Raw genomic sequence first — 22,771 nt, forward strand, 5'->3', positions numbered from 1 at the left:
GACTTGGTAATCATGAAGGTGAGACCAAGCTAATTTTGGTAATAGGAACTGAATAAGTTGTTCTACAGTCCCTGTGTAATGAAGCTACATCTAGTTATTAGAAAATACTGCCTAAGCTACCTTTGTCAAGTTCTCTGTTAGGGAGTAGCATCATTTGTAGCATCTACAGTCTTTGTCCTGATATTCTCATCATCTGGAAGGGAGGACACGGCTTGTACAGAACTGATGATAGTAGTCCCAGGTAGACAGTGATAAGGAGAATGATGAAGATGAAGATATAATGCCCCAGTACCTCAGGGGTGAGACCCTCAATTTCCCCACAGTGACAGAGGAAAAGCCATTCTTGAAGAACACAGAATGAACTCAGGTATTTCCTTCGACAGAAAGGCTATTTACAATTAGGAAGACAGGGTGTGTTCAGTTCAAAAGCATCCTGTGCAGATGGGAAGAAAGAAGAACTGTGAAGATCTTCACCTCTGTAACAAACAACAGAAAACTGATAACTGCATGAGCCAAAGTGAAGATCCGGCCCTGCCTTTGGACTCAGGGTTATTATTTTGTTCCACCCCTTTGTCTCATTTACCCAGGGATCAGAAAATATTTTTGGATGGTGGCCTTCCAGATAATTTGTGTTTCAGTTGGGTTTAAGAAGAAATAGTCATAGAATTGCATAGGCATCCATGTAAACACGGATAGGTCACCAAATCATAGCAAGTGGAAAATGTTAAAAACAAAACAGCAACAACAACAACAACAACAAAAAAAAAACAGCAAGAGCTAGAGCTCAATACCATCCATTTAGATGGAAAAGATTTAAGAAAATCACTACATATTTTTAAATGATAAATAAGTTTTTAATAACAAACTTCAAAGATGTTAGAGTAATACCCATGGAAAGAAAGAAAATGAGCTTGAGGATAAGAGGTTGTGTGGTTTTAAGACAATAGCCCCAAATTCATTGAACTTCTTCCTATGGAGATGTGGGGTCAATATTCCCTTTCTTTGAACCTGAGTGGTTTTGTGACAGGTTCAATCATTAAATGAAGGCAGAGAAGTGACCCTATGTGCTTCCAAAACCTAGAGAATAATAAAAGGTCCTACAGCATCCACAAGGTTCTCTTGGGATGCTCGCCCCGGGAGAAGCCAGCTGCTATGTAAGCATCTGACTAGTCTGAGGAGGCCATGTGTAAGATCTTAGGTGACAGCCCAGCTGAGCTTGGGTTGGTCCCAGCTTAGCTGCAGCCCGTGTGGATGTGTTAGCCTTCCAGTCCAGGTGAGCCTCCTGATGACTGCAGCTCCAGCTCATGATCTAAAACTGCTGAGCTGAGTTCACCCACAATTCCTGACCTGTAAAATCATGGTTGTCTTACACTGCTAAGTAATGAAGTCATGTGTTAAGGAGCCATAGTTAACTGGAACATAGATATACAGAAAAAAAATGAAATAACAAGTTGAGTGCCCTTGAATGAAACAGTGCCCTCCCAATCAAGGAGTATGGTTAAATCAAATGTTTCTTCAGTCACAAAAAAAGCTAGAAAATTTTTCAGACGGTAGGTATAGAGTGTGAAGTGACATGTTTCTTGACAGGGTCACAGAACATGTATTTTAGTTGCCAGGTGAAATACAAGACACCAAATGAATGTGAATTTCAGATAAACAGCAGGCATTTTTCTGTAGTATAAATATGTCCCAAATATTGCAAGGGGTGTATTTGTTTCTCTGAAGAAAGTGCAGATATCCTCTTGGTAATATAAAATATTTTGTTTTTTCAAAGATGGCAACTCATTCAAACTTTTAAAACACTAAGCAGATCAGAGGAGGCTTATCAGTGAGCTGCGCTCAACCTAATTCCCTTGTTTGCAAATTCAGATCTAGACCCACGCTTCCCCAGCCCAGAAATGCTTGACACATTCTAAGAGGTGCATGTGGGTTTTAAGAAAACCCCCATGCCCCAAATATCAGGCAACTAGCCCCATTTTTCCAAAGGAAAGTCTAGCAAATTTCTTGCCAACTTCAATATTTGAACCATGGGATATCTAGGTAAAATAGTCAAATATCTATTTATATAATTTTAGTTCCATGCATATTTAAACATACATATTACATAAAATAATAAGTGAATGTAGGAGTAATATTTTTTTCACTTAACTCAAGAAACTATGTCATTCTCATTGTTCAGCTGCACGTTGGACCTCGGGGCCTCCATCACCACTCTTGGAATTTTCTTCTTCAGATTTTTGGAGGCCATCAAGTTCGCTTCTCTGTAATTTTGAGAAAAAAATGTGTTGTGATATGCTTGTGCTGGAAACATAAAACCAGGTTACTAGTACCCATTTGCCTTGCATTAGGGAATTTAGTTGTCTTATTTGCTGTAGGCATATGTTTGTAGTTTCTGCAAATGTAACCACTTACTGTACTGTTGTAGGAATCTGGCTTACCTATTTGTTGCTTCCTGTTATTATAGATGATGTTGCAATCACTTCCTATTATTGTAAATGTTACCTTTTGTAGATGTTGCATGTTGCTTCCTGTTATTGTAAATGTTGTATTTGCTTCCTGTTATTGGAGATGTTGCAGTTACTTCCTGTTATTGTGGATGATGTTGCAGTTCTGATACCAAACAGCTGCTCATTAGTTTCCAAATAAATACAATGAGGAAACTAGGGTTGGGGCTCTCAGTTCCAGAAGCAGTGAGTCCCCTGGTCCCATCTTTATCTCCTTTCTTGTGTCTCTCTCTGTCCTTTATTTAAGTTATACACTGCCTCCCCGTCCGGCAGACCTATTGTGAGCGAATCACAGTGGTACACAGTTTTTTATTCATTGCAACATGAAACTACAGGTCTGCAACCAAACTTCAAGGGCTATAAAGTTTGCAAACCCATAAGAATATTTACAGAATCTATATAATATGCCTTTGCCTTTTTCTGTTGTTGTGAAATGGGTGGGTTGACTTCTGTAATGATTTAAAATTCACTTTGGCCACAGGATGGCTGCTTTGTAGTAAAAATCAAATCTATTAGGGTGGCTTTTCTCAGGATTAATGTGGGATGAAACATCCCCTTTAAATTAAGCATGTAGGAAACTGTCACACGCTCTCGGAATAAACACTAACACGCTGGCGTGTCTCCACATTGCCACTGAGAAGCCTGGCTAAGCAAACGCATTTCTCCAGTGATGCTGAACTGCTGTGTTTATACCCGACAATTCCCTGGGTCCATGTAGACCTCAGTCAAGGTAGGGCACAAGATGTTCCCACTGAGGAGGCCGTGACTACCATCAGGTCTCCTTCCAGGTTCAATGAAAGGCCACTCCTTAGTGCCTTCTGGCCTGCAGGGAGTCAGTGTGAAATTCCCCTGAGCGCAGGACCAAGGGACTGTGGTGAGGGCCCTGTTTGTGCAACAGGAGTAATCTGCGACTCCTAGACATTGCTGGAATTCAGCTACCCCTTTAATTTTTCCCTGGAATTCATGGGTGTCTGTAGGATATGTGTAACTCTCTTGTAATCAGCAATGAGAAGACAGTTTTAATTTCAGTTTTGTCGTTAATTTCTTCTTCCCATTCATCTACCCAGTGACTGTTGGGGACTGAATTATGTCCTCCACAAAAGGCAATTCAGGTCCCAACCCCTGGGTGTGACCCCGTTTGTAAATGGCACCTTGGAGGCTGTTGAGTGTTAAGGTGTGCCCAAACCGAATGACAGGGGGCCTTGATCCAATGTGCCCGAAGTCCTAAAAAGCAAAGGAAATAGGACGTGGAAGCAAGCCACGGAGAGCAGCCAGAAGCTGGAAGGCAGTGGAACCCAGAGGAGAGACGGGAAGATGCGGCCATGTGCCTTGTCATTTGACTGAAAAGCCAAGGAACCCCAAAGACCACTGGCCATCCAGAAGGAACCAGCCCCAGGAGGAAGTCAGCTTTCTAGCCTCTGAAATCATGAGCCAATGAATTCACATTGTTCAGTCACCCCGCTGTATGACATTTGTTTTAGCGGATGGGAAACTAAGTCATTAGCTGAATCCCTGTCAGACTTGAGGTCACAATGGTGCATGTCCTCTCTGGCTGACAAGGTCAAAATGGCAGAGATAAAGATTAGTAAACTGTGATGAAACTATTTTGTGCCTAAATCCTTGGCTGCAATGAAGTAGAGGCCAGTGTGTGCTCCTTCTCCTCCACCCACATCTTCCAAATGACCTGTCACTTTAAATTAAACACTACAAGATGCAAAGCAAGACACTTGACTGTGAGGCTGGCTGCTGGGGATAATCTTCAGTGATGTAGACACCTTGAGTACTTGTTTGCTCACAAAGCTTTCTTAAAACCAATCGGGAAAGAAGGTTCTGCCGTGTTAATGAAGTAGGGAGTCTTTTTTGTGGAGAAATTTAGCATGTAGACACCATGGGAAAGGTTACCAGATATCAAAGATGATAACAAAGCAGAGTCTGCAGGTGCTAAGAACTGACATCCACTTATTACTATTGATTCAACATGAAAGGAGAAATTATTACCCACTCTTTCATCATGTCAGAATGCCCATTGAGAGTAAAACGGACTTCACCCACATTCGCTACCTAGTTAGAGCCAAAAGCTGCGTTAGTCAGAACGGCTTTTTGAAGGGTATGGCTGTCTCCAGACCAAAGTGGACTCAAGGGAGAACAAAGTATAGTTTTGTGAACAAGTTCAGTTAAGAGTCAGAATCTTATGTTGGATGGATATTTTTTAAATAAGCCTCTTTTCTGTTGTGGACTCAGGTAGATCCACAGTTAGAAAGAAGAGCAATGTGGGAAGATAGTAATGGAAATGTTGTTGATAGTGCTTGTTGATTGAAGTATGGGCATTATCTGGCAGGAGCTCTCATGCTGTTGATCTGGAAGGCTGTGACAGCCTCAGGTCTTGCACACAAGGCAACTCTTTGCTCTAGGGAGGGAGAGCAGTCATTCGACCTTTATATCCTGTGATGGCCACAGATAATAACTTAACCCAATTTCCAGACCCCTAGCTAAATTGGTTAAATTCCAACTTAAAGAAGTCTGCACCACACAATATGAAAGAGCTATGCCTGGGAGTATTTTTCATGATTAGTTATGGGGCAACTCAGGATATATTGTTGTATCCCTCTTGATGGCTTTGAAACTGTCCTTTTAAATTCAATAATTAGAGGAAAATTCTAGTCAAGGGAAAAAGTGGGCATTTTTTTTCCCAAATGCTAGAAATTAAGCATCATTTTAGATGAAATATGATTTAGAATGATCAACAATCATTCAAATCCAAGGGAAAGCAATCAATCCAAAATCTAGTTACACTTCAGATTGATTTTGAATCAGCTATGTTTTCATAACTGGTGTATTCTGATTGATACTATTTTAACTGTAAATCTTAGACAAATTTTAAATATATAATGCTGGCAGCAATGCTAAAATTAGAACCAGCCATTTGAAGAATAGAGTAGGAATTATGTCTTATTTATCTGGGTATTCTTAGCATAGAGCACAGACTTCATACTTAATCAATGTTGGTTAAGTGAATGGTACACAGACATCAAGCTATATGAAGAAACCAACTAAAATGATAGAAACACTTACTAGGACTTAAGTGAGAAGGCATCTGATGTTGGAAGAGACCTGACTTTATGACGAACTCCCTGCCTAACCTCAGAGAACATCTCTTTGCCCATCTGAGTGTCCGTTTTCCCTCTATAAAATGGGGGAAAGAAACCTGTGCTCTGGGAGGTTCTGGTCTCCTGTCGCTGTTATGCTCGTTCTCAGCGATGGCCATGTGGGGCTATTGCTAAGGTGTGAGCTGATGCATGGTTCAGGCAAACAGTGCCTGCATTACCAAGAATCACAGCATGCTTCAGTTTCCTCTTTCCCTGGATCATGTAATAAAGCACTGACTGAGCACTGACTGTAAACGGTGGGGCAGTGGAAAGGCGCTCCAGGGCTCGTAATGAGGACTGCAGATTTTCCTTGTGGAAGCCAGCCTAGTTAAGACAACAGGTCTGGCTTCTTGGAGATCATAAACTCAGACAGACAGTTCCGTCCATCCATCTACCCATGCATTCATCCAGCAAGCATTCGTTGAACACTGATGATCTCAAGCTTTATGGGTCAACAGTTTCAAAAGATTTTCATTACAGCCATCATCCTAGTGAGAAAATCAGTCTCTGGTTTACAGACATTCTTCAAGTACTCTATCACTCAATTGCTTGTTCACTCTTCACTCATCCAAAATTGTTCAAGCACCTACTGCATACAGTGGGTTGTAGAAAGGTGTCCTAGAGTTCACAGTGATGATAGCAGCAGATTTTCAGGATGAGGCCCGCTTTAACGAGGACAACAGACCCTAGTTTCATGAAGATTAGAGACAAGAGTGAGAAGGACGCATCACTCATTTGTTCCTGCATCACTGATGGCGCTCCCACTGTGCATCTGGATTATTCTGAGCATAGGAAACACTGATGCATATTTGATGCTCTGAAGGAGCTCATATTCTCATGGAAAAGAGGCAGGTAGAGATGGTTTCTTTAGTGGCCCCAAGAATCATGGTACCTATTTGCATGGGTTGCTCCAGGAGCACAGAATGAGACCCTGAGAAGGCAAGGTGGGGAACCATCCAGGCGTTTCCTAGAAGAAATGAGGACCAAGCGAAAACTTGAGGAGTTAGCCAGGCTTAGCCCAGGGGAGAAGCTGGGACAACTTTGTAAGCAGAGGGATCAGCATGCAAAAACGTTGTATTTCGAGGACTGCGTGTAAGTTTCGTGTGGCTGCAATGTTGGGTGGAAGGGCAGGAATGGTGGGGTGGAAGGCTGCATGTGTAGGTAGGGGGGAGGCAAAGCAGAGCCTTGAGGCCATGCTAGGAAATGGGCTGTGAATAAGGGCTTATGGGAGCGAAGTCATGTAAGCATAAGGGGGGTTACAAAATCCTTTCTGGCTACAGCATAGGGAATCAGGGGCCCAGGTAGATACTGGCAGACCAGATAGGAGGCAAGTGCCAGACTCTAGGTGGTAGGTGATAAGAGTCAGAGCCAAGAGGGGAGACAAGCACCGAGGCTGGGAGCTGCCGAGGAGGAGGTGGGCCTTGGTGTCCTCTTGAGGAAGAACAAGCCCAGGCTGGTGGGGTCTAGCCTGAATGCCCAGTGGCCGACACTGTGCCCAACACATGGTCAGCACTCAGTGAATACCTGCCAGGTGAATGCAGAGTTTGACAAATCCCATTCCAGGACTCAGAGGTTGGGACTTAAAGTGTGGGGAGGATCTGAAAAGACAGATTTGGGGCAGGGTTGGGGAAGGAAGGCACACAAGGAGGAGATGACACTGTAAGGCAAGGGGTGGAGGGTGGATCACAATAAGGCCAATGGACAGCTGCTCAAAGAACAAGGGGTCGTCTGCTGCAGTTGGTTGAAAATGACGTGGTGTTTGGAGGGTGGGAGTGAAGTATTGAGAGACACTATGGAAAGAGAGCCAGGGAGCCAGAATGCAGGGCCTGGACTGCCACAAGAACAGGGAGGCCTCGACTTGGCAGGCAGTGGGGAAACACTGAAGACTTCTGAGCAGAGCAGGGCATGATCACGCCTCGGTTTTAGGACAGGCTCTGGTGGCAAGAATGGACTGAGGAGCAGAGGCAGGAGGCAAGAAGCTTACTTAGAAGAATGTGCCCCTTGTCTGGGTGAGAGGTGGTGAGAATTCAGGACTGTGGTGGAGAAAGGTGGGAGGTGAATCCAAGAGGTGTGTCAGCGGTAAACAGTGCCTGTAATTTTCACAGGTGTGCACCTCTAAGGGGCTTCTTACGGGAGTCTCGGCAACAGCAATTGGCAACAATCCACATGTCCACCAGAGAGGGCTAGTCCATGCCTCATGCACACATGGAGACCCGGGCACCAGGCAAAAAGGGGGAAATAGTCATCTGTTTAGCATTAACCACTTCTCTAAGAAGTTACTCACTGTAGTTTGCAAAATCAAGTGAAGGCTTTTGTGTACGCTGGGAGGCTGTTTTCCCATTATTTAAAACGATACCCACCAACCGGAGGAGAATGATGGTGATTAGCCCACGCCTGTGGGTCTCTGGCCTTGGCATTCATCAGGCCACATGGAGACGTGTCAGAAGACGGGTGGCTGGACTCGGCTCAGGGTGGGGCGTCTCTGACAAGCTCCCAGCTACTGCTGCTGCTGGTCCAGAGCATCTCTGAGAACCACTGGCTTGTGTGAGCGGTGTCCCTTAAGCTGTGCCATGGTCAAACCCTCAAGGCACGTGGACGCCTTGATGGGAGTTACCTCTGGGAAATTAGGAAAGGCAGCTTGGACTGTGGGTGGATGAAAGGAAGCTTTAGGATCATGGATGGTGTTTTAGAATCATATTCGATATTTTTACATTTGTATAAGAGCAATGCACTCGGGTTATGTATGAGCTTCAGAAAGAAAATATTTAAGAAAAAAACGGTTGTTACAACAAAAAGAACCCCAAATTTCTCTGATTTAGATCACACTTAAAACATTATTATGAGCTCATTTATGTGTAGAGCTACCCCACAACAGTTCACATCCTAACTTGTAAGTGAAATCCTAATTGCCGATACCCATTTGCTTGTTTATATTTAGCTGTTTATGTGTGTCTTTGTGTTGGGACCCCTCTAGGCCCAGCTTACATTGAGAGCGCTTCGTTGAACACCAGACCCGCTAGTGGTAAAGCCCAGAGCAGAGAGTTTCCTGCCACCCCTGCTTCTTCACTCCTAAAATGGTGCCATGGGCAGTGGTGGAGGCGCCATCTTGGAGAAGTGGGTCTTCTCTCAGGCATCTCTCACTCACCGTCTAACTGTAGTCGGTCATTTCACATTCCTGGGGTTGTTCATTGTGTGGCGCTGTGGCCTTCACGGGTGTGGGTCCTTCAGACCCAGTGGTGGTTTGGTGGGGTTGGGGTTCATCAGCAGGGGTCACCAGGGGACAGAAAAGGCTCAGCCTTTGGCCATTCTTTGGGGCTCTTGTACACAAAAAAATTTAGGAAACATTAACAAGGTTAGAAGACTTGAGGGGAGTGATGGTTAGGTTAATGTGTCAACTCAGCCAGGCAATTGTGCCCAGCTGTTTGGTCAAGCAAGCACTGGGCCAATTGTAATATGAGAGCATTTATGGACTTCAGTCAGCAGTGACTTCACTGCATAGATGGCTGATTACATCTACATCAGTCAGGGAGATTGCCATCAGCAATGAGTGACGCTTCATCCAATCAGTTGAATGCTTTAAAAGGAGAAGTGATTCCAGCATTCAGAGAGAATTTCCCAGCTCATGTTTGGACAGCCAGTGTCTCCCAGAAACTCATAAAGAGCCTTCATTGGACTTTCATTGGAGCCAGTGGTTTGCAGCCTGCCTGCAGAACCTGGACTTGTGCATCCCCAGGTCACATGGGAGACTCTCATAAAATCTCATACTATTTACAGTTATCTCCTGTTGATTCTGTTTCCCTAGAGAATCCTGACTAATACAGGGGGATAGTTGAAGTGTTTACAGTTTAGAAATGAGTGCTTTTATTCATTCTCCCAATCTCCTTGTCACTATTCTCCATACCAGCCCCTCCCCACCAATTATAGCAAGTTAGTTACTTAGTTAAGCTTGTCACAAGATATTTGCAGAATTTATACATTCTGAGTCCATATTGCATCATGGAGTATGACTCTCCTGTTTGGTGAACATTTTTTCTTCTCTGTCTCCTCCATGTCACTGTGCATGTATCATCTCATTATGGGAGAAAAGAACTGGAGTCTGATGTCAAGGACTTTTATGGCTGGCGAGTCAAGGTCAGGTTGCAAATCTTTCCCTTCCCATCCGCCTGCCCCCTCTGCCTCAATCAGGGAAGAGGCTATCAAGAAGGTAACCAGTGCCCCCAGAACCCAGGCAGCACTTTCATGCTCAGCGTCTCTCCTCCCGAAAGCTCTGCCAGGGGCTAGGCAGGCACCGTCTCCTCTTACAAGTTATGTTGGCCTCTTAAATGCCAGATGATCTTTAATGCATTTTGCATTTTAAATTTCATCTCATTAAATCTTCCCAGAACCTTTAGGAGGTGTTATTCTGATTTAGCAGATTTATAGATAAAGGAAATGAACATATCAAGGATTAATTCTAGCTAAAGGCAGTGAACACACTAGATATCTGATTAGACTCAAGAGTCAGACAGAACTGGGCTGACCCCAGCTCTTCCTCTTACTGGACATGTGACCCTTGGTAAATTACTGCAACTCTTTGGGCCTCCATCTTCTCATCTGTAAATAGGATTGTTAAGTAGATGATATAGGCAAAGACTGGGAAAACCTTGGTTGCTGCTTAGGTTAGTGGCTGGGTGGCGATGTGAGGAGTGAAGGAGAAGAAGTTGGTATACTATCAAAACAAATGGGTTTGGGGCTGGCCAGAACTCAGCTGGCCTAACGAGGGTTTGGAGCAGTGCTGGAGCCAAGAAGGAAGTTGGCACAGTTGGGAGACTGATTACACATAATGTGTCTTAGTTTCCCACAGCTGCTGTAACAAATTAACACAAACATGGTGGCTCAGAAGAACAGATATTTATTCTCTCATTGTGTTGGAGTCCACATGTCCTGTATCAGTATCACCAATCCCAAATGGAGGTGTTGGCAGGCCCATGCTCCCTCCTGGGGCTCTAGGGTTGCCAGTGTTCCTTGGCTTGTGGCACATCACCCCAGGCTTGGCTTTGAGGTCATATTGTCCTCTTCTCCCTGTCCTTATCTCTACTAAGAACACTTTGGTTCCTGAGCCCAGGATGGTCTCACCATCGCAAGATCCTTAAGGTGATCACTAGTGCAAAGTGCCATTTCCCAATAAAGGGAATATGTACAGGCTTCAGGGATTAGTGTCTTCTTTGTGGGGGGGGGGAGTGTGGTCAGCCTATTACATGGTAATTAGGCAAATGAGCAAATACATTGAGGAAAATGGAAGCTAGGTTTCTATCAGAGAAGAGAGAGAAAAATGGAAAGGAAGAAGCCTAGACTAAACTTAAAGTGTTCAATTGGAATTTGAGAGATCAGTTAACTTGTAGATTTTCAGCTAGGTAGAAAGATAATGTGAATGGATTGCCATGTCCATCTACACACACGATTACCTTTATTTTTCATCACTGTCAATTTACAGAACCTAGAAACACTGACACTAAGTGAACCCACCACCTCCCAGTTCATCGTTTCTAAGTAGCATCCTCCACCCAAAGGAACCAGGATCCTTGGAGAAGTGGCTGGTCCAGGGAGGGGGAAAGCACAGCACAAGATGAGCCTTGATCATCTTGTTCTGCCAAAAGTAGGAAGTGCTAAAACCATGGCAAGGCCCCATCAAAAGAACATGATTCCCAGGTTAAGAGCAAGGTCACCTTGAGCCTCAAAATTAATAAGATACAACCAGCAAGATGGTGGTGGAGTAAGGAGCTCCTAGAGTCAGCTCCTGCTACAAGGCAGTTAGCAAACACCCAGAGCTATCTGGAGGTGAAGCACCTGTTTGGGGGCTCTAGGAGATCAGAAGAGCATTCTGACACATCCTTGAAGGAATGGAAGAAGGAGACTGCCCATCTGCAGAGAAGACTTGTAAGCAGAGGCTCCATGCCCCAGAGGCCAGTGCCATCCTCCACTGGAGGCACAAGCCACCTTAGGAGGTGTTCCACAGCTGAAATTGAAAGCTCCACTTCACAAAAACAGGGAAGGAAGAGATGGTTGGGCACCAACTTCAGCTACTGATGAGTAAATTCAGCAGGGTAAAGTATAATCCTGAGAAAAGCTAAAGTTTGAACCTGTCCAAGTCAGAAAGAGGCCAGGAGCTGCCATCTTAAATCTGCACCTGGCACGAGGGGAAGTGGGGTGGACTAAAAGTCACATTGCTGGTGGGGACCAGCTTCTTTCCATCCAGATCAGATTGCAGCTTTAGCATAAGCCTTGGCCCCACTTCTGGTAGGTAGGAAGCTGGGAGGCCTGGGCCAGCCTCTCCAGGAAATTACTAGCCAAGCCATGGAGGCCGGTAATCATCCCACTTTGGCAACACAAACTGCCCCAGGAGCTATTCTATGGCTGGAATTGGAAGCTCCATTTCCCAAAAATGAGAGGAGGAGATGGTTGGCCACTGATTTCAGTTACTGATTGGTGGATATGGCTGGCTAGAGCATAACCCTAAGAACAGCTAAAGTTTGAATTTGTCCAGGTTGGAAAAAGGCTGGTAGCTGCCATTTTGATTCTGTCCCCAGCATGAGGGGAAGCCAGGCTGACTGAAAATCACAGTGATGGTAGGAAGCAGTTTCTTTCACCCAGATCAGCCTGCAGCCCCAACCTAGGTGTCAGCCCCACCTCTAGCAGGGAGGTGGCTAGTGGGCCCTGAACCAGCCTATCCAGGTAACCGCAGGTACATTTGGCTGGCACCAACTGAATAATTAGAAGTGTATTGGGCAACTGTTGGCATCTTGGACATACATTGCATAGATTGCTACCCACATATGCAGCTCCATTCCCACCCCAAGCAGGGGAGAAAGAGATGTGAAGCTTCATCAGTTTCTCTGGGCAACTACAGCCCAGGCCCTGCATGACTTGGATTATTCCACACAGCTGTGACTCTGTCCCTACCCCTGACAAAGAGAAAGTTGGGAGAAGCTTCATTGGTCCCTGGGGTAATGAGGACAGCTTGAGCCTCCACTGCTTATAGCACCAACTTCATCCTTGGTTCCAACTGCACAATGAGCAAGAGAGAAATGGCAGGAAACCCTAAACTAAAGAGAAAAACTGCACCCAGAATAAATACTCTAGTAAGTCAGATACCAAGACACCAACAAAAAATTACAACCCACACCAAGAAATAGGAAGATATGGCCCAGTTAAAGGAACAAGATAAGCCTCCAGCCAACATAAAGGAGTTGAGACAACTAATCATAGATGTTCAAACAAATCTCCTTAGTAAATTCAATGAGATGGCTATAGAGATTAAGTATATTAAGAAGACATTGGAAGAGCACAAAGAAGAGTTTGAGAGCATACATAGAAAAATAGCAGATTGTATGAGAATGAAAGGTGCAAAAAATGAAATTTTAAAAACATTGGAATCATGTAATAGATTTGAAGAGGCAGAATAAAAGATTGGTGAGCTTGAAGAAATGACCTCTGAATGTGAACATACAGATGAAGAACGGAAAAAATTGAACAAGGTTTCAGGGAACTAAATGGAAGCAAAAGATGTACAAACATACATGCCATGAGTGTCCCAGAAGGAAAGAGAAGGGAAAAGGGCAGAAGGAATATTTGAAGAAATAATGGTAGAAAATTTCCCAACCCTATTGAAGGACATAGATGTCAATGTGCAAGAAGCACAACATACTCCCATCCGAAAAAACCCAAATAGAACAACTCAAAGACACATACTAATCAGAATGTCGAATGCCAAAGACAAAAAGAATTCTGAGAACAGCAAGAGAAAAGCAATGCATAACATATAAGGGATACCCAATAAGTTTATGTGTGATTTCTCACCAGAAACCATGATGCAAGAAGACAGTGGTGTGATATATTTAAGATACTACAAGAGAAAAGATTCTAGCCAAGAATCTTATATGCAGCGAGACTGTCTTTCAAAAATGAGGGCAAGTTTAAAAAATTCACAGAAAAACAGAAATTGAGGGAATTTCTAACCGAGACCAGATTTTCAGGAAATTCAAAAGGATGTGCTAGAGCCTGAAAAGAAAAGAAAAGAGAGAGAGGCCTAGAATAAGTCTAGATATGAAGATTGTATCAATAAAAGTAACTCAAAGTATCAAAAGAGTGGTGAAAATAAAATATGACAGATAAAACTCAAATAGTCAGGAATAAACTTAACCAATGATGTAAAGCACTTGTACTCAGGAAACTGCAATTCAATGTTAAAAGAAATTTAAAAAGTCCTAAATAACTGGATGAACATTCCATGCTCATGGATTGGAAGACTAAATATCATTAAGATGTCAATTCTATCAAATTGATATACAGATTCAATGCAATCCCAATAAATGTCCACCAGCATTTTATTTTAATTGAAAAGATGGTTATCAAATTTATTTGGAAGGGTAAATGGTCCTGAGTAGCCAGAAACATCTTAAAAAGGGAAAGCAAACTCTCCTCTCTAGACTTTAAATTATATTACCTAGCTATAGTGATAAAAACAGCATGGTACTGGCATAAAGAAAGACACAGAAACCAATAGAATCAAACTGATGGTTCAGAAACAGACCCTCACATGTATGGTCAAGTGATTTTTGCCTATCAAACCCACACAGCTCGGGCAGAACAGTCCATTCAACAAATGGTGCTGAAAGAACTGGATATCCATAGCCAATAGAAGGAAAGAGGACCCATATCTCACACCTTATCAAAAAATTAACTCAAAATGGATAAAATCTTAAAAATAAAAGTAATAATCAAAATCTTAAAAATAAAAGTAATAATCATAAAACTTCTAGAAGAAATTATAGGAAAATAGCTTCAAGACCTGCTGTTAGGTGGTGGATTCTTAAAGGAGATAAGGGGAGGACTGTGGTGGACTACTGATTTTGAATGTATGTAGCAGTTTTATTTAGATTTATCGTAAAAATGTGGAAATGTATAGAGTAGATGGTAACACATAGTAACAGCTTGTTTATAAATGGGAATGTGACTGAAAATGGTGGTCTAGGTATGTAAATGCCAATTAACAGAATGCTAGAGAATATTCTAGGAACAGAATAGCACAATAAACCAAGAGGTGGATGAGAATTGTGGTTGGTGGTACAGATGCAAGAGTATCCTTTGTTAGCTAGAGCAAATCTACATCACTATTGCAGGGTGATGGGAATGTGGAGAAGAGTGGAAAAAATACAATTGGAGTGACCTATGGACTGTGGTTATCAACAATAATATAGTATTCTTGCATCTATGCCAAAAATGCACTGTGTTGATAATAGCGCAGTATGGAAAATGTGTGCCAAGTGTACACTATGGACATGGTAACAATCAGATGATATTATATTATTTGTAACAAATGTTCCATCACAGTGTGGTGTGTTGATAGAGGGGTGTCGTTTGTGAATTCTGCACATGTGCATGATTGTTTTATAAGTTTACAACTTCTGTCATAAAAAATATATTTAAAAAATAAAAATAGAGTGCATTGGGGGAAAAATACACCAAATATAAGAAAAGGAGGACTATGATTACAGTAAGATTTTGACAATATTCTTTCATAATTTGTAGTAATCATCTCACGACAATGCAAGATGTTGGTGGAGGATTGATGTGTGGGATCCCTGTTTGATGCTATACATGTTTGCTTTGTAAGTTCACAACTTTTACTATATACTTATTGTTTATGTATGTTCATATATAAATGATATGTAGATAATGTGTTGGTTTGGGGGAAAATACTTTGATTAGTAGTAATATTTTGACAAAGATCTTCAATTATTATTAAAAAAGGTTTAACAACAATACAAGTTATTAGTGGTAGGGTGAAGAGTGAGAGTCTTGTATGATGTTATATACGTTTGTTTTGTGGTTTGCAACTATTACTGTACACTTATTGTTTATGTATGTTTTTGTATGAGTATATACTTCAATAAATTTAAAAAAAAATTAATATGGAATTTATGGATTATAACCTGTTGAGTAAATAGGAACCCTGCTATAAATAAAAAGTAAATCAATAGGGCTCTCTTATGATATGATGCCACCTATTGAGTGTTGAAAAGATGGATTCAGAACAATTACCATTTGGCAGCAATACAGTAATCACTGATTGTGAGAACTGTCATCAGTGGTGCTGAGAGGAACAGGTGAAAGTTTGATGCTGAGGGGATATTCCCCTAGTCTTAATTTCCCCACCAAATACTGCTTGGTTAATTATTAATTAATAGGTAAACATACTTATTAAACATGGAGTGGAGAAATGTGGCAGGCACCCTTTTATCCAAGTGGTAAAGGTGAATCTCTCCACTAAGGAGATATGTCACCCAAGATGAGATAAGAGCACGTTTCTCAAGGAACAGGGCACTGAAAAGAATACCATGTCGCATATGTGTTCTTGCCGCTAATGCATATACCAGATCTAAGGCTACAGAGACATCAGACAAACCTAAATGGAGGAGTATTCTGCAAAGTACCTGACCTCAGTCTTCAAAACACATCAAGGTTGCGAAGTATAAAAAAGGCTCAAGAACTGTTCCATGAAGAGCAACAATCCCCTGGGTACAAGGGCTAAGACCAATAAGGAAGGATGGTCCAACAATGAGCCCTTGAGTCTAATGACTATGCTTGTGAGCTTGTGTGCCTAAAATAAGAACTAGGCCTAGAGCTGCAGGGTGCCTAAGATTTATCACCTGAGAGCCTCCATGTTGCTCAAATGTGGCCAGTCTTGAAGCAAAACTCAGCATATAAATGCATTGCCTTCCCGCCAGTGTGGGACATGACTCCCAGAGATGAGCCTCCTTGGCACCAAGGGATTACTACCAAGTACCAGCTCATGATGTGGCTGGAGAACAACCTTGAAAAAAAGGGTCAACTCAGACTGGTAGAATATCTCAACCTACATGTAATATCAGGAGTTAAAAATGCTTTTTGACCTTGAATAAAAGGGGGAAATGGAAAGGACAAATGAATTTATATGGCTATGAGTCTCCAAAAAAGAGCTGGGAGGTCATTAGAGGGGTCACCCTTATGCACACCTCAGCAGAGTCCCAGAGACACCTAAAGTAGATATAACTCCAGGATTGGTTTTTCTGAGGGCTACAGAGATCCACAGGTTCTATGGTCATGGCAGATGGACTTTGGTGCCATGTCAGTTGGCCCTACTTTGGAGTTTGTGCTCCTGAGTGTGATGGAGTTGGACTCAGATGTCATCTTTGTTCACAAGCCCCTCCTGGCACTTTTACCAGACCTGTGGTTGGTGCTGGGGTTTAATGTATACTCAGGGGACCTGAATCTCTGGACTGTCCATGTGATAGCCAGGCCCTGAGCCTTAACAGACTTGCAACTCCTACCTTCTGGTTTATTGGACTTACCCCAGCCAGCTAACAGGGAGGTGAAGAAGGTCAACCACCACACCAGGGAGCCAAGAGTGCCTACAGTTGCAAACAGGAAAACAGCATCCATCATCCAAGTGGAATCTAAGCCCCCTCTTGATACAGAGGTGGAGTGGACATAACATCCCAGGGTCCACAGAATGGAGGAATAGAGTGTAGATTAGAGTGAACTTAACTGATATTCTGTTCTGGAACTATTGTGATTAGTAATGGAAGTAAATGTAGCATTGAGATCAAGAGGGTAGCCATGGTAGCTGCTGGGGGTGGGGAGTGGGTGGAGGAGATGTGATGTGGGGGCATTTTCAGGACTTGGAGTTGTCCTGGGTAGTACTACAGGAACAATTACTGGACATTGTATGTCCTCCCATGGCCCACTGGGTGGACTGGGGGAGAGTGTAAACTATAATGTGGACCATTGACCATGTGGTGCAGCAGTGCTCAGAGATGTATTCACCAAGTGCAATGGGTGTCCCATGATGATGGAGGAGGTTGTTGTTGTGGGAGGAGTGGGGTGAGGGGGATGGGGAGTATATGGAGAGCTCATATTTTTTTAATGTAACATTAAATAAAATAAAGACAAAGAAATTAACAACAAAAAAAAAGAAAATATAAAGGAATAACAAAAAAAAAAAAAAAAAAACTGTCCCAGGCTAATGGACACAACAGAGACATGGTGACAAAATGAGGAGCATAATTCTGGCTGGATCCTGGAACAGACAAGAAAGGGGGAAAAGCACAGATTTCTGTTCATTCGTTTGTTTTGTTGCTTCTTGCTATAAAACCTTATTGGGACATTTGGCCAAATTTGAATGGGGTCTGTGGATTAGATGGGAGTATTGCATCAGTGTTGATTTCCTGATTTTGATGGTTGTGGTATGGTATGTAAGAGAGTGTTTAATGTTCTCTTTTTCTTTTATCTTAGGAATTTAGACACTGAAGTATTTGAGAGTAATGAGGCATGATTTCTGCAATTTACTCCAGAGGAAAAAATACATATATATATACAGATATTAGAGAGGGAGAACAATGGTACAGGAAATATGGTCATTTAGGGACTCTGAATGAAGGATATTTACTTGATTTTTATACTAATACAACTTTCTATAAATTTGGATGTATTTGGACTTGTTTCAAAATAATTAAAAAATGATAAAAAAATAAAAAATATATATGAAAATTATGAACAGGGCCACAGGCAATCCATGCCTATCTTACCCCACACTGTCCCACTTCCATGGTCCACTCATTTGGGGCTGAGTCAACAGCCACTGTCCTCCTTTTGCTGCTGCATCATATTCCATCACCCTGTATTTATTGTGTGCCTTGTCTGTGCCGGTCACAGCAGCGACCGGCACGCCACCACCCCCTACCCACAAAGCTGTCATTCCTTCAGGCCCGGTGGAGGGAGCAGGTGCTAGCGTCTGCGGGTCTGCATGGCCGACAGTCGGGATACGGAGGGCGCGGTGGGCTGCAGCTGGACAGACAGCTGGCTTCCTGACATGCACGCACCCTCGCCCCCGATCATCTTGGAGAAAGGTTCCCCCATCATTCGTTACACGCTTAACTGGGAAACGCTTTGTAATTGCTGCCATTAAATATAATGTCTTGGTGATGTTGGCCAATTATAAAGAAGATGAACGAATTAGGGGAAGCCCCGCAGTCCCAAGATAACCAGATGTGCTGCCCAAAGGGACGGGGACGCAAAAGGAAGCACTGATTTTGTTGTGGTGAAATTATTCAGTATAGGCAGCCACAGAGAGCAGCCCACCTTCAAAATATTAAAATCCAACCCCACTTTTCTCTGTTACCCTCACAATTGACACCTTCCAAGTAGAAGTTTCACCTGTATCACAGCGATACTCCCAGTAGACAACGGAGGTGCCGCGTGGGTGCCCCTTGTGTTTATACCTGCTCCCTAGGTGACGTCTTTCTGGAGATGGTTTAAAAATATTAAATCAGTTAATCGACTGAGCAATATAATACACTGAGAAACTTTAACTTTCAGAGAGACAGACTGGACAGTTGGCTCTGACCCTCCAGGGACCAGTTAAAACCCTAGCCATTATATGCAATGAAGGTCAGAGCCTGCCGAAGGCGAACAGCTAGCGACTGGGTGCACCGAGGAGCAACGTGGTGCCTTTCTTTTTTTTTTTCTTTTTTCTCTCTTTATTTTTTTAAATGTTACATTAAAAAAATATGAGATCCCCCTATATCCCCCACCCTCCTTACCCCACTCCTCCCACATCAACAGCCTCTTTCATCATTGTGGGATATTCGTTGCATTTGGTGAATACATTTCGGAGCACTGCTGCACCACATGGATAATGGTTTACATTATAGTTTACACTCTCCCCCAGTCCACCCAGTGGGCCATGGCAGGACACACAATGTCCAGCATCTGTCCCTGCAGCACCACCCAGGACAACTCCAAGTCCTGAAAATGCCCCCACATCACATCTCTTCTTCCCTCTCCCTGCCCTCAGCAGCTACTGTGGCCACTTTCTCCACATCAATGCTACACTTTCTTCCATTACTAAGCACAATAGTTCCATAGTAGAATATCAGTAAATCCACTCTAATCCATACTCTATTCCTCCATCCTGTGGACCCTGGGATGGTGATGTCTACTCCCCCTCTATATGGAGAGGGGCCTTAGATTCCACATGGCTGATGGATGCAATTCTCCTGCTTCCAGTTGCAGGCACTCTTGGCTCCCTGGGGTGGTGGTTGACCTTCTTCACCTCCCTGTTAGCTGGCTGGGGTAAGTCCAACAAACCAGAGGGTAGGAGTTGCAAGTCTTTGCCTCTTGTGTCTGAGACTCAGAGCTGAAAACGCCAGCAAACCCAAGATGCTGCGTGCAGACAGAAAGTGCATCAAAACCCTGCTCTTTCCAGCCAAAGGGCCAAGAAAATGCGCAGCCTAGCCAGACAGAGAACTTTGAGATGAAGACTCCTGTCAAAGAGCGCAGAAAAGAATACTATGCCCTACCAGCCAAGGCTGACTGCGGGCCTGTGACGAGTCTCCTCAGGAACCCCGCTCCGCTGGTGTTTTCTGTCCAGTCCATGAAGGCCAACAAGTAGGCTGCTGACTGATGACCGCCCCCTCCCACAGCCTGGAAGCCTCCAGGAAGCCTGGCCTTCTACCCCCACCTGGCAGTAGTGAGATGTCCTGCCCCCGGCCAGGGCGGGCAGTACTGGAGGAGGCCAGGGGGAGTCAGGACTCCTGCCCACTGGTCATGGGTCAGCTGCGGTAGACCCAGCAATACCTAAAAGGAATTCAGCACCGTGACCACGTGGGGCTTACGCCATGGGTGCAAGGCTGCCTTGATATGCGAAATATTGTAATCCACCACATTAACAGGCTAAAGAAGCATCTCGTGATGAGTCACTCAAAGAAGCATTCAGCAAAGCTGAACACCCATTCTTGATAAAATTCAGAAAAGGAATAATAGAGGGTATTTCCTCAATGAGGTAAAAACAAAGCAACAGCAACAATGAAAGACCTGCAGGCAGCACTGCATTTAATGGTAAAGGACTGAATGAATATTCTCCTCTAAGACTGGAAGGAAGATTCCCCACCAGAGGCCTGTGTGAACTGCCTTCCATTCATTTCAGAACCCACTGGCTCAGTGCTCTTTAAAGAGTGTCTATTTTTTATTTTTTTATTTTTTATTTTTTTTTGCATTTGAGACTGCATTTTAATTAAAATTCTCTTTAGGTAAGAAACTCAGAAAGCAAATTATTTTTAAACCTCTAAGTTCTACTTAAATATCTTATTTTCCTGTTTATAAATCTATTGATAAATGTATTCATTCTATAGTAAATGCTAAAGGGCATTTAATTAACTTGGTTAAAATATTTAAGACATAATTAAAATTTAACATATTTGACTTTCTTCTGAAGCAATTCTCATGCCTCATTAATAAAACTATCTCAAGTACTTGAAACAATCCTGGTCAATGTAGTAAATGAAACTCATGTATATTGTGATCTCAAGTTCTTCAGAATTCCAGTATTTTTTAAACTCATGTAATTTTCAATTTAAAAACTATAAATTCTAATATTTTGTTTAAAATTCCATTTTAACTGGAATCATTCGATAACCTGTTATCTAGTACATCAAATTGCCTTAACTATTACACTTTTACATACAAAATATCATCCAGTTGTTACGAAGGATAATGCCCAAAATACAATATATTTGTGATTTAGGAATTATCTTTTTCTTTCAAATTCTAAACCTTTTAGGGTTTAATGACTCCCTAAGGAAATCATATCATCTCCAGCAAATTGAAGCTATCTTCACAAGCAAATCTGCTGGATGACCAGAGCTACTGAGCTGTCGGGGCACCTGAAGACACAAGCAGCCTGGGTGGTTCTCGGCAGGCACCTGCCCCGCAGCCTCCTTCTGGAGCCTCTGGGTCAGCGGGGCCTCGTCCTCACTCCACGTGGAGCCATTGCACTGCCCTGTGCCCCATTTTGAGTTGATGTTTAAACCTCTGCACCACGGATTGGATCAACAAGTTGACTTGCACCCGGTCCTGCTTTCTCGGGAGCTCTTTTCTGGTGTGCCTGCCTGCCCGTGACGTTACACACAGCTAGGTGAGCAGCTTGCACTTGATCTCCGCGTGCAGCCCATGATTCCGCAGAGGCTCCTGGGTGACCCCCTCCCACCACTGGCAGGTGAAAGCCCCCCCTGCAAGGCCAGCAGCCTCCTCCCGCATGCCCACTGATGGACGCGTCATCCTGCATCGTGGTCCTTCACGGTGATCAGCTCTATGTAAAACTGGGATCCATTTCACCAGACTTTCCTGGTGTTCCTGATTCCATTCTTAATAGACTTCTTTGCATTAAAAAAAATTCATTTTTTAAATGTTCAAGTGAGGATTCGGGTGTATTAAGAGGAATGGCACACTCTCTTATCTTGTATAATTCATTAAAATTATGTACTTTAAAAAATGACATTTAAAAAATCTTAAGCTGCAAAACCTCACTTTAATTTACATAAATTTCATTTAGCAAATTAAATGTCATATTTTAAAATTTAGGATGGCTGGTAATGCCTAACCCTTAATAGATCTTAAAGAGTAGACAGAATACACAGAACTTCCTATTATTATGTTTATACCATAACAAATTGTATAGCATCAATACAGTGGAATTAATTTTATCATTATTTCTGCTTCTCTCCCTCTTCCCCCATATGCATTTACATACATGTGTGTGTATGTATTTATGTGTGTATGTATTTATGTGTGTATATATGTGTATATAGCTATAAACACAATGCATATACACATACATATATGTGCATCTGCCTATATAGACATACATGTCTACATATACACATATAATACATTCAATATAGGTTAATAGCAGAAAATAAAGTACCTATATGCAAACCTTCTTTACTTAATTACTTGATAAACTCAATAAAATTTAAGCTATTATTTTCTCCCTTTTGTATCAGTTAACCTTTTCTGAGTAATATTAAGTCATTGCCTTTCCAACCCAACCTGCTGTAATCAACCTTGTTGCTTATTGCTATTACTATTATGTTGTTGTTGTTAGAATTGCACTCTTTGATGTTCTGTGCTGTCCACACTGGGCCAGTCCAGGCTATTGTTAAGCATGACTCAAACTTATGCTGTTTACAAGAGACTCACCCTAAAGTCAAAGACGTAAGTGGTTTGAAAGTGGAAGAATGGAAAAACATACCATGCACGCAGTAT

General features: G+C 42.7%; 1 long non-coding RNA gene across 1 annotated transcript in view; it reads left to right on the plus strand.

The window, feature by feature from the left end:
* LOC131274551 (uncharacterized) overlaps positions 1 to 22,440 on the plus strand; it is a 47,490-nt gene extending 25,050 nt beyond the window's left edge. Inside the window, exons 2-3 of the long non-coding RNA XR_009181780.1 lie at positions 15,218 to 15,297; positions 21,288 to 22,440. This is a non-coding gene — a long non-coding RNA (uncharacterized lncRNA). The remainder of the gene's footprint in view (positions 1 to 15,217; positions 15,298 to 21,287) is intronic.
* The last annotated feature ends 331 nt before the right edge of the window (positions 22,441 to 22,771 follow it).

Source organism: Dasypus novemcinctus, chromosome 19, assembly GCF_030445035.2.
Source record: "Dasypus novemcinctus isolate mDasNov1 chromosome 19, mDasNov1.1.hap2, whole genome shotgun sequence".
Classification (NCBI taxonomy): Eukaryota; Metazoa; Chordata; class Mammalia; order Cingulata; family Dasypodidae; genus Dasypus; species Dasypus novemcinctus.